This window comes from Sciurus vulgaris, assembly GCF_902686455.1.
Source record: "Sciurus vulgaris genome assembly, chromosome: 15".
In the NCBI taxonomy this organism is placed as follows: domain Eukaryota; kingdom Metazoa; phylum Chordata; class Mammalia; order Rodentia; family Sciuridae; genus Sciurus; species Sciurus vulgaris.
This window is the reverse complement of record NC_136476.1, coordinates 33970733-33990683: the sequence shown is the minus strand read 5'-3', so window position 1 is coordinate 33990683 and position 19951 is coordinate 33970733. Positions and strand designations below refer to the sequence as shown.

The 19951-nt window shown below is 40.4% G+C and overlaps 1 long non-coding RNA gene across 1 annotated transcript in view; it reads left to right on the top strand.

The window, feature by feature from the left end:
- The first annotated feature begins 412 nt into the window (after positions 1-412).
- The window catches only part of LOC306645218, a 36388-nt gene continuing 16849 nt past the window's right edge, over positions 413-19951 (top strand). The window contains exons 1-4 of the long non-coding RNA XR_013759569.1: positions 413-480; positions 2384-2487; positions 5664-5756; positions 16329-16418. This is a non-coding gene — a long non-coding RNA (uncharacterized lncRNA). The remainder of the gene's footprint in view (positions 481-2383; positions 2488-5663; positions 5757-16328; positions 16419-19951) is intronic.

Here is a 19951-nt window from a genome sequence, read left to right as displayed (position 1 = left end):
ATAGGGTTAGCATGATAGATGGAAGGGAAGCTGACATCTTCCCAAATTCTTCATCCCATCCTCAAGTTACTGGATTTAGACCTCAATCGCTGTGAAATGTGGATCGCTGATAATTGTACTGGCTGTTGTTTTTGTTGTATTGTTCCAAGCAAATATATGCTTTTTCCCATCTCTATTATATGTTCTGTTATATTAAATTGTTCAAATATACTGAGTATGAATAACCAGGTACCTACCGAAATAAAGGTTTTAAATTGTAGGAAGTTATACAAAATCAAAAGAATGAAATGACTATAGAAGACAGTATAGTTACCAAAAATGAAATATTGAGAAAATAGTAGAAGGTCTACTAGGGCTTTCCATTCTTCATTTGGTGAAAGGCCTCAGGTAACACTTCCTATCTCTAGACAACAGGCAAAGGCGTTTCTCAGTTTGAAAACTTCTGAATTGGATTTACTTGGAGAACCCAGCTCATCAGACGTAAGTTTAATAAAACAAGCTTTATCACTATTTAACTCTACCACTTGGCTCAGAGGGGAAAGGGTAAATGTTAGGAATAATGGAAAGTTCCAAGCCAGTCTTTAAGGTTAGAAACTGCAGCATGGAGATCCGTGTAAGCAATGTGCTCTCACTGGAAGTCTCAGAGGCATGCCTTGTCAGCCCCATCTGCTCAAGATAGACAGCAATTCTGCCAGTGGGACTTTGGGCAGGTCACATAACAGCATGGCCCAGAGTCTGTTAGCTCCAGATGCTCTTGGGGAGGGCTGGAGGGCTCCTTCTGAAGGGGGTGACTGGGGATAGTCTGGGCACTTATCTAGGATGGCTGGACCCTCTCAATCAGACCATAGGGACACCAATACCATGCCCAAACCCTAGTTTCTCTTATGAGCTAATGAAATTTCACTCACTGCACTTGAACAAATGAGGTATCTTTGACATTTTTTTTAGGTCAAAGCCTATAGACCTCAGTCTGTTGAGATGGTAGCAGTCTGTTAGCCAAAAGGAAAAATCACATTGACAGATAGCATTTGCTTAGAGTCTTAAGGCTCCACAAGAGGTCATTTTCCCCAAATTCACTGGCAGTTCAAAGCACACGTACATGCATGCATTCTTAGTGCATGTACATGCAACACACAGAGGAAAAGTCTTTGACTTGTGCAATAATATTGTGAAATTTCCAATACTGAATGACTTTCCCACCTTTCCACCTCATCTTATGCCTATGAGGTTCAATGTCTGGCAGGAGGCTGTTTCCATTTTGGTTTTAGAGCTGCAGTACAATAGGCTCAGACAGGTGCCTAATTCTACTTTGTCAAGCCTTCTGCTTTATTCCAAACAACTTGGTGTGCTCCATCTGGGTAAAACTCTGTAGAACTGGCTTTCTACTTTGAAATGTTAGTGGAGATTTATCTGCAGGGATATGTGATTGATAGCTACCTTTTAGTTTCCTGTTGGATTACATTTATAGCAATAATTTGCTGATGTGGGGACTTTCAGAACTTTTGAAGTGTCTCACAAACAGTCCTGCAAAGCATGGAAATTCAGCACATGTGGAGTGATCCCAAGGATTACTGGTGCCAGGTGTCCTTCTGTGGACTTGACTCAGCATAATGGATCTCAGGTTGTGTTGCCTTTTGAGAGGACTATGTAAAACAGACAGAAGAGATATCTAGAAGACATATGACTAAGCCTTAGCATAGAGAAGGGGAGGTGGCAAGTGAAGGCATTTTCCTCTCTAGGGTAGTGATTGAGCAAAAACTCCATGTGTCCACCAACTTGTTTGCCGGTAAGACCATATCCTGATGTTGTGGGAAGATAGTGTCTGCCTCCCTTGTGGCTCCGGCTCTTCTCTTAGGACATCTAGCTAAATCCATGTCTAGATCAGAGGCAGCCCAGGTGTGTGAGACACGCAGTTTTTTAAGCTTTCCAGCTTATTTTGTTCAGGAAGGCACAGTCGGAGGGATGAATGCCGAGTAACCCTTGTCTAGAACTTTCACATCTGGTCCCCTCAGCCTGGCAGCAGCTAGGCTTACCCAGAAAGCGGAGAGAGTGTGTGCTCATGAGGATGGTCCTGGGCAGTACGCCTGAAGGAGTTCAGTGGGGCAGATGCATTCAGGCAGCCTGGGCAGCTGGGACAACAGAGGCAATGACTTCTGTAAAGATAGCAGCTCCCAGTTGGGTTAGTGGCCATGACAAATGCCCCAGGTTTGGGGGTGGGTTCAGTGAGTGCTGGCACCTTTCTTGACATCTGGGACCCCCCTCCCCCAATCTAGCACAGCTCCTCCTGGGAAAAGCCCTAGCAGGTTATTGGGAGGAGAGCGCTTCCTGACTACCTTCCCTCCAGAAGCATCGATGGCTTCTGCACCTTGTGGGTTTTTCGTAGGTGACTGAGGGGAAGATGGAGAATTCGTAATTGAGGGTTGTCTTCCCCAGGACCTCAAGTTTCCTCTGGTGGTGCCAGCAGCTTCAAGACCAGCCTCTTGCTCCGTAAGTGGGAGAAGAGTGGTGGGTGACCTGAAGGGCGTGCATAGTCCCGATGAGCTCTCCAAAGAAAGTGCATGTGGAGTAGGTTCTTCCAGTTTCTGAAGTTTCTGGCCGTTAGATCTTGATCTTGGCCACAGGGCAGGAAGGCACATGATCAGATGGGGAAGCTAATGTCCTAGTTAAAATAAGAGAAATGACCTTCATGCTAGATCATGTCAACTCTTACTTTAAAATCTCCTGAAGCTTCTGATTTGCATGAAGTAGAAATCCAAGCTCCTCATACAGCCCCCAAGGCCATACTTGATTCAGATCGTGCTCAAGGTTGACTTCAACTCCTCTTCCTCTTCCTTGCTCACTCAGTCACAGCCAACTCACCTTCTCCCCATCCCTTCAACATGTCAACTATGTTTCCTCACAGCCTCTGCGCTCACCATCTGCTGTGCCTGCACCTCTTTCCCTCAGCTCTTTGCCTGGTTAACTTACTCTCACCAATTGCATCCAAAGGTCACCTCCTCAGTTACTTCCTTAGTAAGAGATGGGTGAGTTGTATGTGAGGAAAGTCACAAAATTTAGTGGGAAATAGAATATTTGAATGAAAGGAGAAAGACACCATATTTATGAACATGAAGATAAGATCTGGTCATAATATCTATTTTTATCAAATCAATTTTCTGTACTCAAAATACCAGTGGCATGACAAATCAATTCTACAGTTGCTAGTGAAAAATTAGTATGCCATAAGAGCTGAGAAATTAAGAAAGGAAAATTGGAGGTGTTTGCCTATAAGCTCTAAAACATAAAACTACAAAAACTAGGAAGTCCTGGTATTTGAAAAAGAAATGACAGTGGAATACATTAGTGCCCTTAAACCACTACTTATATAAAGAATAAACTTTAATGTACAGCTATGATCAAGGGAACATCACAAATTACTGAACGAGGGATTATTAAACAATGTATTAAAGTTTTACTCCTAGAGATAAGTTCTGGAGAATTATAAACATATGTCTACATGGAAACTTACACATGAATGTTTATAACAGTATTATTCTAATAGCCAAAAAGTAGAAATAACCCAAATGTCCATTAACTAATTGTAGTAACTGTTGATAGAATAGAATTTTTTTTTTTTTTTTTTTTTTTTTTTTTTTTTTTTTTTTGGTGGTGCTGGGGATTGAACCCAGGATCTTATGCTTTCAAGGCAAGCACTCTACCCACTGAGCTACATCCCCAGCCCCTACAGTAGAATATTATTTGGCCAAAAATGTTTGAAGTACTGACTCATTCTAAAAAATGGGTGAAACTTGAAAACATTACATTAAATAGAAGAAGCCAAATATATTTTAAAAAAACCCCACCTGATTCAAATAATATGAAATGTCTAGAATAGACAAAGTAGCTTCGTGGTTGCCAGGGGCTAGGGGGAGGGTGGAATGGGTCATGACTCTTAGAGGTATTTTAGTTTAGATATGAGGTGTCCCCCCAAAGCTCATGTGAGAGACAAGCAAGAGTTGAACTGATTAGATTATGAGAACCTTAACCTAATCATTGGATTAATCCACTGATATGGATTAACTGGGTGGTAACTGTAAGCAGGTAGGGTGTGGCTAAAGGAAGCAGGTCACTCGGGGCATACCTTCAGGGTGTATATTTCCTGATGATGGAGCTCTTTCTCTGCTTCCTGGTCGTCCTGTCTTGAGCTTCTCTCCTCTGCCACACCCTTCTGCCACGATGTCTGCCTCACAGCCTGACCAAATCTATGGATTCAACTGACTGTGGACTGAACCTCTGAAACTGTGAGCCAAAATACTTTTCTTCCTCCAAGTTGTTCTTGTCAGGTCTTTTGGTTGTAGTACAACAAAGCTGAATAAAACAATAGATACAGGGTTTTGTTTTGGGGGGCTATGAAATATTTTGGAATTAGGTAAATTGTGATGATTGCACAACTTGGTGACTATACTAAAATTCACTCAGTTGTACTATTTATTTTGGTACTGGGGATTGAATCCAAGGGCACTTTACTGCTGAGATACATTCCAGGTCTTTTTAATTTACTTTATTATTTATTTATTTATTTTTGGTGGTGCTAGGGATTGAACTCAGGGCCTATTTATGCATGCTGGGCAAGCACTCTACCAACTGAGCTATGTCCCCAGCCCCTTTATTTTTTATTTCAGTATTTTAAGACAGGATTTTGCTACATTGCTTAGGGCCTCGCTAAATTACTGAGACTGGTCTTGAATTTGCAATCCTTCTGCTTCAGCCTCTCAAATTGCCGGGATTACAGGCATGCACCACCATACACACTTGTACATAAAATGGTGAATTTTATGTTATTTGCATTTGTCTTGATCTGCTTTACTACACTCTAATAAAATACTTGAGACTGAATAGTTTATAAAGGAGTTTTTTGGCTCACAATTCTGTTGGCTAGAATGTCCAGACGCATTGTGCCATCTGAGAGGGGCTCTTGGCTGCATGCAGAAGAAGCAAAAAGGGGAACAGGAACATCAGAAAGGCACGTGTGTGAGCGGCACTCTTTCATAGTGACCTGCTTGTGAGAACTAGCTCAGTCTGCAAGAATGACATCAATCCCTTGTAAGGGTGAAGGCTCCATGACCTACTCATCTTTCAGGCCTCCCCACTTGAAGATCTACCACCTCTCAATGCCTCCTCACCGGGGACCAAGCTTCCAGCATTGAACATTTGGGGAACACACTCCAACCATATCCAAACCATAGTAGCATTATATCTCAATAAAGACAGAGAAACTGATTATGCAGATAACAATATCAAGTTTGAACCATTCATCAAAATAAATCTAGATGAACTAAATCATTACTCTGTTTTGTGAAGTTTCTATATATAAAAGTAAAACGTGATATCTCAAAGAAAATTACCAGGGGCTGGGATTGTGGCTCTGTGATAGAGTGCTTGCCTAGCATGTGTGAGGCACTGGGTTCGATTCTTGGCACTGCATATAAATAAGTAAATAAAATAAAGGTCCATTGACAACTAATAAAAATATAAAAACACCAACATATTTTTCTTCAAAAAAAATATAAACCTTCTATATGTCAAAACATGTGAAACTAATAAGTAATAATCTGGGATGGTACTTTTCATAGACATGTTAGAAATAAAGTTAATAGTTTTAATATTTTAAAATTCCAATATAGGAAAAATTCTAGGACTCTGGTAGAAAAAAATTGCACATAACCAGTTCATGAAGGAAGAAACAGGAATCAGCAACAACCTACAAAAAGTGAAAGGTAAGATTCAGAGTTTGAGGTACTGCTTTCTTCTGCCTCTATTTCACTAGATAAAATATATATTTTTTTCATTCCCAGCATCATCGGAAGCAAAATGTGAGTCAAAATTTACAATTAGGTTGTGGAGCAGGAGGTACTTCTATGTAGAGAGTGTGTGCCTCTTTAATTAAAAAAAAAAAATTCTCATGTGCTTGTTTCTTACCCTTTTGATTTTATTATCAAACTTTAGCTTGATTGGAGTTTTAGTTTTTAAAACCATAGTGTATTAGTCTTTCACAAAGCTTAATATATTACCAAGGTCCAGCATGATTTAATTTTATATAATACTTATAGTTTTTTTTTCCTCAGAAAAACAGTAGAATACACCACCTGTCACAATGCTCTCCATATTAGTAGGTTTCCTATCTTTCTCTCATTTGCATCGGTAGTAGAATAACCATAATAACCATATTTTTTAACAGAAATAACCGAAAGGCAGCCCACCAGAAGTTCCTGTTCCTTACCCTGATCTTCAGGCTCAGCAGAAGGCGAAGGGGTGGTGCTGGAACCAGGAACATATTTTTAGCTTCCAGCAATCCACTCCGTGTGGTCCCCACTTCTGCCCCCTTTTCTCCAGCAGATACTCCTCCCTTCATGCCCACTGTGCGCAGACAAACTCACCTCGGACCCACGGAAACCTGAAGTTAGTTCTATACTGTAAGGCCCCCCAAAAAGGAAACCCCAACTCTGTCCCATGGATGGATGGCAACCCCAATCAACCGCAGGAGGCGTCACTTGATGCAAACCGCAAGAGGTGTTTATTCCAGCGTGCTGGGACCCAACTCCAGGAGTCGAGTCCCTAGCAGAAAATCTTGTAGGTTTATAAAGGCAGAAACCACACATCGGGAGGGGTCACACATGAAAGGGGGAAAAGGGGGAAAAAAGGAAAAATGGGGAACAAAGCTGCCAGGAAATTTCAAAGGGGGTCTGGGTTTGCTGACAACATGTTTCACAATGTTTTACAACAGGCTGTAGATTCTGGTCAATAGTTTCTGGTAATCCTACTGTTTGAGCACTATCTGGCTATCAGGCTCAATTTACTCTTTTACTCTCTGTTTGGGGCTGTTTCCTGGAACAGCTTTAAGGGCTTTGTTCCCATTACTGGGAGGGAAACCTTAGGGAGTTGAGATAAAACAGACAGCTTAAAAAAATGCCCATTCTTTCATTTCCCCATTTTCTTTTCTGGTAAGTTCTAATCATGGAACTTCTGTCTCTATATACTCTTCTCCAAAGCTGTTTCCTTGGCGGAGGGACTGGTATTGTTGCCTGAGCATTAGTACCTATACAGCACTTACTCTTTCCCTGATGAAGGTGACTAGGTGATTTCAGGCAGGCAAGAGCCCAGGGGGCGGGCCACCAATTAGCAGCCCCTTGTTTGCAGTCCTTGATAAACAGTCCTTGATAAAGGCAGGTAAATTTGGTAATCAATGGGCTCCGGAGATCCTTGACATTCCATTCTTCCAGGGGCAGTCTCCAACTTCCAGAGGCAGATGATTTTATGGCCATTTCCTCAATTTGACCTGATCCCCTATTTCTACACTAACTACCTGTTCCCAATTCTGGCTTCATTTCCCCCTCTAATCTCAGGAACTCCATGCTGCTGGGGAAGGAGGTCGATGACCGCTCTAGCTTCTTCGAGCTGGAAGTGGGTGGCGTGGGGCAAGCAGCTTGGAGTTCCTTTTCTAAAAATCGGGTCAATCAAGGGGTCCCAGGAAGAAGCCTGGTTGGGGAAGAGCAGGTTGTAAAGTCATCTGGGGGCGGCTGCTTCTATGATAGAAGAACAAAAAGACATGAGTACTGAAATGAGATTAGCACAAAGTAAATGTTGCAGCATCTGAAACATGCCACTGAGTATCAGGAAAATGGCAGAAGTTAATCTCTCACCAGGAGGTGGAAGAACTGAGAAATTGTTCCCATAACTAGGCCTAGCAAAGGCTGGAGAGAAAAAGGCCTTTATTTGGGGACTTTAACATTGTCATAGATGTCCCCAGAAAATATAGTTAAGCTACTTAATGTCATCTGATTTTGTAAAATATCCCTTTATTGGTATAACCTGTGTTTACTAGAGATCTCTATACTTCTGTTACTTAGGAATAGATAATCATACTAGCAAACATAGATTAAGTCTACCTGTGTAGCTTAGGAAGGTCTTAAACTGACTAAAAACTTCTGACTCTGGCAGTTTCTCTTGATAGTTATCAGGCACATTTGCTGAAGAATCTTTCTTTCATTTGTAGCTTCCAGCCTTTATTCTAGTGGGCTAATACAAGTGTACATCTTAAGTTACATTTAATTATTATTTCCTTTAAATGCCCAAGAATGGCTATATTTTGGTTTTAACTGTTTTGCTGGGTATCTAAGATCAAGCTGGTCAAATTGACCTGGTTCCTGTCTTGTTAAAGAGTCAGCTGAGTTCCCACAGGGGTCACTCGTACAGAACTTAAGAGCGGCTCCTTAGCTCCACCAGTGACTTTGATTAGGCAGGGTCTCTTGATGAGGTGACTTCCTTTAGAAGCATCAAGGGATGTTTCCCCTTTTCCATGAACCTCCTCTGCAGCAGATGCACTGGATAATTTTTCATCCTCTAGTCTCAACAATCTCCTTGATCAGGAGGTTGTGTGACCCAGAGTTGCAACGCTCCTTAGAGAAGTTCTCTTACTCCCTGGGTTCAGGCTAACGTTGAGGGCAAGACCCAAATATGGACTTTTCTTGACCTCTGTATTTGACTCCAATTTCTAAGTTGGATCTTAATTATCCAGCAAGCCAGTCTCACCAGTCATAAATTAAGAGTAATGGGCTTTAACTTTAATGTCCATAACTTTACAGTTATTTACCCTTTTATCTAACTGGAGTCTGCATTAGTACTGGAAGTTACCACTATCTATTCTATAGGTGATGGCTTATTATCACAAGTTACCTAGGTTGTTTGTTCTTGGAGCAGCTACTTCTGCAAAACATTAACAGGTAACAGTTTTACAAAATGAAATTAGCAAGAGTAAAAATATATTCAGCTTGTATAATAGCTATCTTGAATTTTGATTGAGAACTACATTTTATCCCCTATTTGAGATCACAGTACTTTTACAACAAGAACCAATCTTTTGACTATAACTTTAAATAAGCTGAAGTCTGGCTTATTTTGGAGTCACTCTAACATGCAGTGAGATGGGAGGCAGAGCCTTATCTCAGGTAAGGCGTGGCTCTTTACAGATCTTAAGTGTTCTAATTCTGATGTTGATCTTTGCTTCTTCCTTAAATATCATTAAGTAGTTTACATATACTGTTTCCTGAGTCTATATAAACTTTATAATTAACACAATTTAACATAGTATCTAAAACATGAATCAAAGAAAGGCTGAAAGAGCTTTTGTTATTTCCACAATCCGAGAGTGCTGGGACTCGAACCCAGGCCTCCCGCTTGAGAGTCAGGAACTCTACAAGATGAGCTAAATGGCCTGCACTGAGAGAGCTTTTAACTTTCCTTTTGTGTGATTAAGTGGCAAAATGTTTTCATGTTTCTTTCATATTTCACAATATTAACCTTTAAACAAATCAGACTCTAATGTTTAGAAATACATTTACTTGAAATTCTTTATCTCAGTGTAAAAAGTAACAAATTTTACACATACCCTATTGATAGCAGGTCCTATAATAGAACATTAAATGATAGAAATAAATCCCCAATAAAATTTACTCTTTATAAGTTTAAGATTACCATTACAGACAAGTTTTAATCTGGAGAATAGCAGAGCTTAATAAATTCCTTGCTTTAAAAACTTGTGGTCCTGAAAAATATGAACACATTTAATATACAACTAGTGACCATTTCACAAATACCTTGACACTTTTATCTTACCAAATTGAGTTTTTAAAGAGAAATGTATACTCTGTAACAAAGTACAATACTCTATAATAGTTGTTTAACCATAATTGTATACACCCCAATTTTTAAGACTAATTGTTCTAAAGAATAAAACTTAATAGACACAAAGTCAAGAGTAAATTAGTGTTTCAAATCCTTGTCATTTTACCATGTCATTCTACCATATAGATTAAACTTTGGTTTATATCAGAACATTAGTATTTCACCTTAGGAAAAACCTTTAATAGTTTTAGCTGTCTCACATACATATAACCAACTTAGTTACACACAAACTTGTTGAAACTTGCCCTTTACTTACACAGACTTTCTTAGCACTTACTTAGACCCTCATGTATTTCATCACACAAGCACTTTCTTACCCAGAAACATTTCCTTTTTCCTTTTACTAAATATATTTCCATACCCAGAACCTTTTATTTTCTCTTTCCTATTCGTTGTCCCCTTTTTGTTCACATTCTGCAACAACTCTTATGAAATTTCTGAATTTAGATAAATTACTCTATTTTAATAAGATTAAATATTCTGTTGTTTATAGTACTCTAATTGAAACACAGTTGAAACTTTTGGGACCCTTTGTATATAGAATTGCACTTGTTAGGACATAACTCTTAGTAACCTTGTTTTTAGTTTAGTGATGACACAAAGCAAGTTTAAACCCTTTTATTTACCAACCTATGAAAACACCAATAATGTTTAAGTATGATACCCCATGGAATTTAATGAGTTAAAAGTACTCGATGTTATTTAACAATTAGCATTTTAACTTTGTAAATTAATCAGATGTCTCTACAAACACATTAGAGTAATCCCATACATGTTAACTCTAATTCACTTATTCTGTAAAAAAAACCAAGATATCAGACAAGTGTCCTGAACAGTATTTGCTGTCTCTTCCCTGTTGAAGAAAAGTCCTAGAAACAATTGATATTAGACATTTTATTAACATCAATATTTTATTAGCTTGACCACCTAGAGACTTGCAAGTTATTTTCAAAGACATTTTACTCTTATTAGTTTACCCAATTTGAACCTTTTTTAAATCACGTGAATTAAAAGTATCTGGATCCATTTTTAAATTTTAATTTTAGGAGCGCTCAGTTTTGATACAGACAAAACATGACATCAGACAGCACAACATACAAATAACACAAAATCAAGCCCTTGTAACTTTATAGGTGAATCTCCATTGCAGTGTAACAGATGTTCAAAAACTCTAGTTGAATAAAAAATAGAACTGATCAAAAAATCATGAGCTCAAAAAAACATATAATTAAAAATATAGCATTTACTTTACTGGAGTTTTAAAGACTCTTTTTACCTTTTCTTTCCCTGGGTTTGAGACCGGTCTCCTACTGAGCCTTTAGGCTTCTTTTATTTATATTTCAATGTAAGCCTTGACTGAGATCTGGAAGGATCTAACAGGTTTTAACAGAAACCCTGTGTCTAAGGCATTTTAGCCATCTCATCCAGACAGGTTGGATGTTAAAATTATGAGACCTTATTTTTCATTACTTTTGAGACTGAAGCTACTTTGCTAAGTTACCCTTCAGGGCTGTCGGGAGGGAGAGTCCAGAGAAGGAACCTTTGGGATCCACCCGAGAGTATCCCGGTCCGAGAACCCCCCAGTTGTTCCAACCCTTCCTCCACCTTGTCCGCCACAAACACACAACAGAACCAGATACAGACGGGCGCCAATCTCTGATCCACCAATTGAACCCCATCTGCGCCCTTACCGACGGAGACTACCAGGCGTCCCTGGCTCTCCTTCCACCCTTAGGGCGTCCCCCAGGGCTGCAACCTGTGGCCCCCCAGGCACGTCTGCCGGCCACTGTTCGGCCACTCTCACGAGTCACCGAACGGCTGCCACCGAAACCGAAAGCGCGCTCACAGAACCAGACCAACTAACAAAACACAAGACAAAGACAGACAACTTCGGGGTACCCCTTCTTACCTCCAAGGTCGACTCCGCGGATGAGGGGGGGCCATCTTATCCCGGACGAGCCCCCAAATGTAAGGCCCCCCAAAAAGGAAACCCCAACTCTGTCCCATGGATGGATGGCAACCCCAATCAACCGCAGGAGGCGTCACTTGATGCAAACCGCAAGAGGTGTTTATTCCAGCGTGCTGGGACCCAACTCCAGGAGTCGAGTCCCTAGCAGAAAATCTTGTAGGTTTATAAAGGCAGAAACCACACATCGGGAGGGGTCACACATGAAAGGGGGAAAAGGGGGAAAAAAGGAAAAATGGGGAACAAAGCTGCCAGGAAATTTCAAAGGGGGTCTGGGTTTGCTGACAACATGTTTCACAATGTTTTACAACAGGCTGTAGATTCTGGTCAATAGTTTCTGGTAATCCTACTGTTTGAGCACTATCTGGCTATCAGGCTCAATTTACTCTTTTACTCTCTGTTTGGGGCTGTTTCCTGGAACAGCTTTAAGGGCTTTGTTCCCATTACTGGGAGGGAAACCTTAGGGAGTTGAGATAAAACAGACAGCTTAAAAAAATGCCCATTCTTTCAATACCATCTTCAGAGCAACTCAGGAAAATATAATTCCTTTCATTACATGGGGGGGGGGGCATTAAATCATGCAAAACTAAGCATTTTATTATTTGATTTCGGTAGTATCATGAATGACCTGCGTGTTTCATTGTGAAAACAGTTATTTTCTGCTGCACACAAAATTCCAGAATCCAGCCTGACCTGCCTAACTCTGAGCAAGTGTTTCCAGGAAGATGCTGGGGACCATGGTTGTGTGTGGACATCAACGAGGGTTTGGGAAAAGCCAGAAGTGTCTATTCCTTGTCCTTACTGTGCAGGCTGCATCAGGATAACAAATCTGTTCTATCAGAAAACTGTGCTAATTAGTTGAAATTTCTCCACATCTTTGAACTCCTGAAATCTAATTACTGGGAACAAGAGAGTACAAGAGAATACACACCCTGTGGATAGGCAGTTAATACATACACCTCTCAGAGCTGCTGATGGGACAGGCCTCTTAATTTCCCCAAAGAGGATTCTCTGGCTTTCCCCCTCCCCATCCTTTAAGTTTTTCTTTTTTAACAGCTTTGTTAATTTAGGTTAAGTGGTTTGGTTGTCATGGAAACCAGTATTCCTCTCTGGCTGATGGTGTCAAAGACATCATTAATCTGTTTTCTCAAATGCTTTTCCTCATCCATCTAATTGCAGCCCCGCTTTCACCCTCCCTTTCAGATGACATCATTTTGGACATTTTTAGGACACCATATGTGAGATTCAGCACAATTTATTTTCTGTTCAAATTCCACACTGCTTTGTTAATTGTCATATTTCCACCCCAGAGGCATCAGGTGGCTCCCTCAGGTCAGGGGCACAGCGTTTCCAAAGGCGGGGCTGCAGGCTCTGGAGGACAGCAAGCCTCAGGTGCCGTTCAGCTTCCCAAACAAAGGAGGCTTGCGAAGTCCCGCCTCTCCCTCTTTCTCATCTCCAGGTTTTTTTTTTTTTTAATGGATTCTAAATAATTTATATTGATGTTTTTCTGGAAGTCATGATCTTTCCAAGAGTAAAGAACCTGTCCTGTTGGGCTGGCGGGGAGTCAGGGTGGCTCAGGATGACTGCTCTCTACTGAGGTGGCCTCAATCCTGGGGAGACTGTGGAGCTCAGTGTCTGCCTAATCCTCCCCAGAGAGTGTTCCTGGTGCAGGACCTTGTGTCCTTTGTGTCTTTTTGCCTTGGTGTCCATTTTCACACCATCCTGCTCAGCAAGAAAAAGTGGTGTGACCCTGACAGTTTGTGCCCTGCAGTTCTGAACTGTGGAAAAATTCTTTCCGGTCCACCTCCAGCCCTATACAGGTTTCTCAATCCCCGGACTCAGCGTTATGAAGAGCGTATGAGCACCAAGGGCATCTTGGCTGTGGGTGGGGCAGAGCCAGTGGCACACGGCACATCCACTCTGCTTCCTGGTCCCCGCCAGGCAAGAGTTTTGAGAATTGTTGGTCTTAACACCTTCCTCTTGGGAAAGCTGATTCTCATCTTTTCCCTATTTGGTTGCTATTTTTATGGGATGGTGCTGAAAGGCTTGGAAGTAATGTTTAATTCAGTCACATATCATTTGCACATAAATCATGTATTAGGATTTTTTATTTTTGTTTTGAAACAGCATATACAAATTTCTTGTGTTTTTATGATATTTACTTGATTCTGAAGCTTCACATCCTTTTCTCATCTCTATTCCTTAGACAAGACTTATTGTTTCTTCCTTTGTTGTTATGTGATAATTTTCATCCATTTATTATAACACGCATACTATTTAATTATAATTAATTTGAAAATATGTGTTTTCAAACATGAGTTATTTAAATTACATTTCTTTTCACATTCTTCTGCCTAGCAGGGTGCCTGACACACTACATGTAGTGTGAATATTTGTTAGATAAGGAAAGGTTGACATAGGACCAACATGATTTTGATTTATAGCTAAATCAGTTTACAATAGAAAGAAAGTGCACATTGGTCTTAATGATCAATGGTGATAAAGATGACAAGATCCTACATGTCAATTCTCTAAGAAGCATTTCTAAATTCTAAAAGAATGAAGCAAAGTGAAAGAAAACTACACAAAGAAGCTTATGCTTTTTAAGTTAAACAAATATAGTGACACCAAATTGGATGTAAGGCATGAGTGGGCCTAGAGGAATCCCAGTTTTCTAACTTAGGTTCCCTGGAGGAGTTTGGCAATGAGCAGGTTTGGCAAGGTGGGGGTGGGGGAATGGGTGAACTGACTTACACTTGAGAAGTTTAACCCTAAACTAGCCCTAGTTTGGAACTGAATTGGGTCTTTCTTGATAAAACATGAAGGAACCCTCAGGTTATGTTTTCTCAGGTGCCTCTTTAATGCAAAGTATCCCATATCACACAGTCTAAGCAAGAAACACTCTCTACCACAGCTACAGAGCATTGCAGATAAGGAAAACAGGAAACAAGAGTACTTGGGAATTAATGCACTATGAAGAGTAAAATTAAGTTTCATATTTTAATTTGGAGAAATCAAGACTTTTGTGTGTCTAGAAAGTCCCTCATTTCCTCAGTGACATTTTTTAAAATTAAAAGAATTAAGTTCAAGGGAAGACAAGAACCAAGGTAGCCCCAGGATCAAATCACACTGTCTGCCTCTCTCTCCATTCCTTTTCTTTCTTTTCATGCTTTCTAGCCCCTGCTTTTTTTGGGATGCTGGGGATTGAACCCAGGGCCTTGTGCTTGCAAGCAAGCACTGTACCAGCTAAGCTTTATCCCCAGCCCTTTCTGTCCCCTTTTATTGCACATTTCTTCCATTCTCTCTCCTGGTCAACTTGGTCTGCAACTTCATTGATTCTGCTTCTTCAAAACTTCATAGTTACAGAGCCCATGTTGACCCCCTGTACTTCATGGAACACTGCTATCCTCAATACCCTACATAGATGGCATTGTTTTCAATTGTCCCAGTTCAGAGTTCTCAGGAGAGGATGTTTATGGTCTATATCATTTTGAAAGTGCTGGGGGTACAGGGCAGGGTTGACTGGCTTGAGGGCTCCACAGAGCAGAACATGGAAAACAAATCTAATTCAAAACACTAGTCTGCCACACCCTTGCACTTAAAATGATGGGATATGTGCCGAGCCGCTTTACTTGTAGAAACAAAGAATTATATCACGGTAGTTCTTCCTCATGGTTTGTAATACAGTGAGAAACATAAGCACTTGAGTGGAGGTTGTTAAATCTATTTATCGGGGCTTTTTCACAACTCATGTAATACTGTTATTAAGTTTCCCCTAACATTTATTGCTTAAAATCCAGGCTTGCTTTCCTGCCTTAAGGAAGTGCGGTATCACTTTGAAGCCACCAGATGTCACTATTGCAGATAGCATTCCACATTCTCTGGCTTGCGGCTGACACTGTCAATGCAAATATTTTAAAAAGAGTTGACAGGCGCCAAGAAGTCGTCAAGACTGTCCACTGATAGGAAGTTATAGAGAACAAGTGAGTGGGGTGGTTTGCCTTTAGTGACCAGATAATGAAAATAAAGTTTACACAGGCACCCATGGTCACCCAAACATGCTTGCTTCCAAAGTCTTAAACTTTGATCAATGAATCTGATTCTAAGCCAAGTTGACATGATCTCAGCCCACCACGTAGCATTGTGTGCTTTAGTTTTGGTTAAGATTGGGTCATTTTGGTAGATGGCATATTCCACATCCCCTGATGATGAGAAGCTTGAGGATCACATCCCAGAGGTAGTAGACTTGCTGTATACTCAGATGACTTCTGGTTAAGGAAGCTCAGGCTAAGAGGCCAAGGCCTAGGAGAGAGGCTGTTCTTCAGGCCACTGGCCAGCTGCTCCCACAGTAATACCACCTTCCTGATGTTTAAACTCAGCTCCCAGGTTACTGAGTTAACGCGCATGGTGGGGTGCTAGCAATCTGAGGTTTCACTAGTCTTCTCCCGATGTTTTCCTTATGTTGCCTTTTTGTTTTTTTCTTTATTCCTCTTCTCCTTTATCCATCTGCCCTCTTTTCCCTTCCCTCAATTATAGTTTCTAGAACCTCTGAAGGTATTTCTTATTTCCATCATTAACAATTGGTGCTCAAAGAGGTACAAATCTGCAACCCAGTTTTTTGCCTTTTCTTGTAGTATTCTAGATCATCAAGAGAAGAATACCAGCTACTAAAAACAGATGGCCAACGAAGAATACCTCTGAACCCAGAGGTTGGCAATCATGGCTGACCCAGGTCAGTGCATCCCACAGTGTGTTCAGCAAAACCACCTCCTGTAGGATGCAGCATGAAAAAGCAGTTCTGTGCAAGTGGCTTTGTGAAATACCACAGCCCTCATTTTCTTTTGGGAGATTTACTATGTGCATAGTGCAGTTAAGGTTCTAATAAGCGTTCAGCAAAAAACCTTCCTTAGACTGGCATTACCACTTGTCTTTGACCACAGGATGCATTTCATGCCACCGCTGACCCACCAGTGAATAGACCCGAGCTCTGTGGGATAATCTTTGGGAACTGTTCTCATTCTAGGAGAGTTTTGCACATCACCCTTTCCAAGAAAGTAAGCTGGAATGCCTCTTCTAGAATAGATTCAGGCTTTAATATTTGTTTTCTGAGTTGTCATATTTAAAGCAAATGGGATAATATATAGGGAATATAACTTTTCAGTGGTGTTTTAGTGAGCTTTTTTGCTACTATGACCAAAGGACTTGACAAAAGCAACTTTACAGAGGAAGTTTATTTGGGGGTTCATAGTTTCAGAGGTCTCAGTCCAAAGATAGCTGGCTCCATTCCTGGGGGCTTGGGATGAGGCTGAACATCAGGGAGGAAAAGTGTGGGGAAAGGAATTGGCTCAAGACATCACACCAGGAAGCAGAGAGCTCCACTCAACAAAGATAAAATATATACCCCAAAGGCATGTCCCCAGGGACCTACCTCCTCCAGCCACACTTACCTGCCTGTAGTTACCATCAAGTTAATCCCTATCAGGGGATTAATACACTGGGTTAAGGCTCTCATAAACCCAATCATTTTATCTCTAAACATTTTTTGCATTGTCTCTCACATGAGCTTTGGGGGGACACCTCACATCCAAACCATAACATGTGGTGTCTTTTATATTACTAAAAATAAATGCTGGATTACTTACAAAGCTGAAAGACATTCTTCTCTTTGGAGGACTTCTCATTGCTTGAAATAGTTACAGCTCTAGATTGTTTAGTTTAATATTTATTGAATCACTGTACTGTCCTGAGGATGCAAGCACAAATAAGACAGCTTTGGCTCGAAAGGAAATCTAGAGTCAAATCTTATAGTCTTACAGTATTTTACTCTCACACTCTTAATTCTCATATTTAAGCAACAAAATGTTATTTGTAATATGCTCAGTGCTGTCTGGAACTGGGTAAGCCTTAAATCTATAAGGGTAGGTATTGTTAACTTGAGTCAAAGAGAACATTTTCTTGAGTCAAAGAGAATGTGGTAGAGAATTTAGGCCTTTCAAAAATTGTTTTCCTTGTAGAGTAAGAACACTAAATACAAACCTCAACTAGATGGCTTCTGATTTGTAAGTGGAGGTGCACTTTAGAATGTGCAATAGTACCCCACAGTTGCAGGAAATACCCCTCCACATCCCCATCTCCTCTAAACTCAGAGATCTCCCTGTGTTTGTGGGGAGATCACTGTAATCGTTTCACTTTCTGAGTACTAAGACTAAATGGTGATGTGTTTTATTGTTGGGGATGTGGATGGTGGAGCAACTCATGCGGATCACAGATTCCTCACATTCTCCCTTGGACCTGCCACCTCTGCAAGGACATCAGTACTGTTGTCTTAGTGGCCATGTGAAGCCATTTCACACATAGGCTGCCTTTTTCCACACACAGTGGATGTGGGAGTCCCCTCAGTTGGGCTTTCTGCTCATAGTTGGGCCTTCCAGTCTGATGCAATGGAGTGTGAGAGGGAGAGCCCTCAAAGACTGAGGGGCCCACCCTGGACCCAGGGCTCCCGCTCCAGTCTGCTTTGATAATCACCACAGCAGGTACCTCGCAGCTGGAGCTCTGGATTTCTGGTCTTCTCAGGAGACAGTTATCTATATTAGCCTTGTGGGGATCCAACAAAGGCAACCATTATTTCTTTATTACTATTAGGTCTAAAGTCAGAGAAGCCTGACCAGTGCTTATTTGAATCAAACTATTCATATTGCCCCTTGAGAGATTATAAGTAATTCCCTAGAAATGGTCTCTCCTTTGACGGAAACTTTGGAGGACCTTGGCAACTTCTTAGTAGATAGATCTATAAGGTATATTCCCAGTTGGGATAAAAACTAATTTTCAATTATCAGTGAAAGTTTAGCTCATGGACAGGATAAATAAATTCTAAATAGAATTAAAAAATCCTTTTGGAAGTTTCTTGTTGATTTATGGACCTTATAAAAATAATTCCTGGAAGATAGTATGCAGGATTATGGGATTTATTTTGTGTGTTTGCAATGAAGATGAAATAGAGTTTTGAAATTATTGAGGCCAGACACAAAGGGAAATTAAATAAGCTCTGTGGATAAAAAGAATTGTTTAAAAAGTACCCTCCAAGACATCTCAGGTAATAAAGCACCAGGGCCAGATGGATACACAGCTGTATTGTACAGAACATTCAGTTATAAATTACTTCTAATTTTAGAAGGGGTTTATAAACATGCTCCAGGAACCATAGAAACTTCTCCTTGTTCCAATTTCACTGGCGAGGCAAAAGAAATCTATGGGCTAAAAACTCATTTTATCCTTTAATTCTAACCAAGAAACCATGACCGTTAGATTTATAAAGCTATTAAGCAGTATATTTATATTATGGAAGTGGATTTAGTTTATGGAAGTTTTCTGAAAAATATCTATTTCTAGCTAATATTACAAATACAGTACTATGTTGTTGAAAAAGAAGAGCTGTAAAAAGCACTCATCTCAAATAGTCACAGAAGGTTTTTGTAGAAATTTTAAGATTAGCCTGAGTCCAGGTAAAATATGTATGACTTTTTCATTTCTATGAATATATCCTTTGATTAATCACAGATGTATTAAAGTATTTGACATTCTATTTCTCTTTTTTCTTTTTTATTGGTACCAGGGATTAAACCCAGGGGCGCTTAACCACTGAGCCACATCCCCAGACTCCCCCCCACCTTTTTTTTTTTTTTATAAATTTAGAGACAGGGTCTTGCTGAGTTTCTTAGGGCCTTGCTAAGTTGCTGAATCTGGCTTTGCACTAGTGATCCTCCTACCTCAGTCTCCCAAGTCCCTGGGATTATAGGTGTGCACCACTGTGCCTAGCATTATCCTATGTATTTTTCATAATGTGGTTTGAAATAGCAATAATAACAAAAAGGAAAAAGCTTTATGTTCAATAATAGGTTTAGTAAATTATGATAAGCTCATATAATAGATATTATACAATCATTGTAAATAATACAGAATATGTAACACCAGAAAAATGCCATAGTGATAAAAGTGGGTTCCAAAGCAGACTTTATGGGATGATTGGATGATTCACTTTTTGCAAAGTAGTAGATAAATATGTGTTTGTGCCATCAGCAATGACTGATCAATTGCACATAAGAATCAGGACTGTCAGAGGAGATGTTTGGCCCAGGTTGGTGTGCAGGGTGTGAGTCGGGAGCACATCTCATCTGCAGAGCAGTGTCAGGCATTGCTGCTCAGTGGGACTCCTTGCAGCAGTACAGATATGCTGGAAGGAGGGGGAAGCACATTACGCAGGGCAAG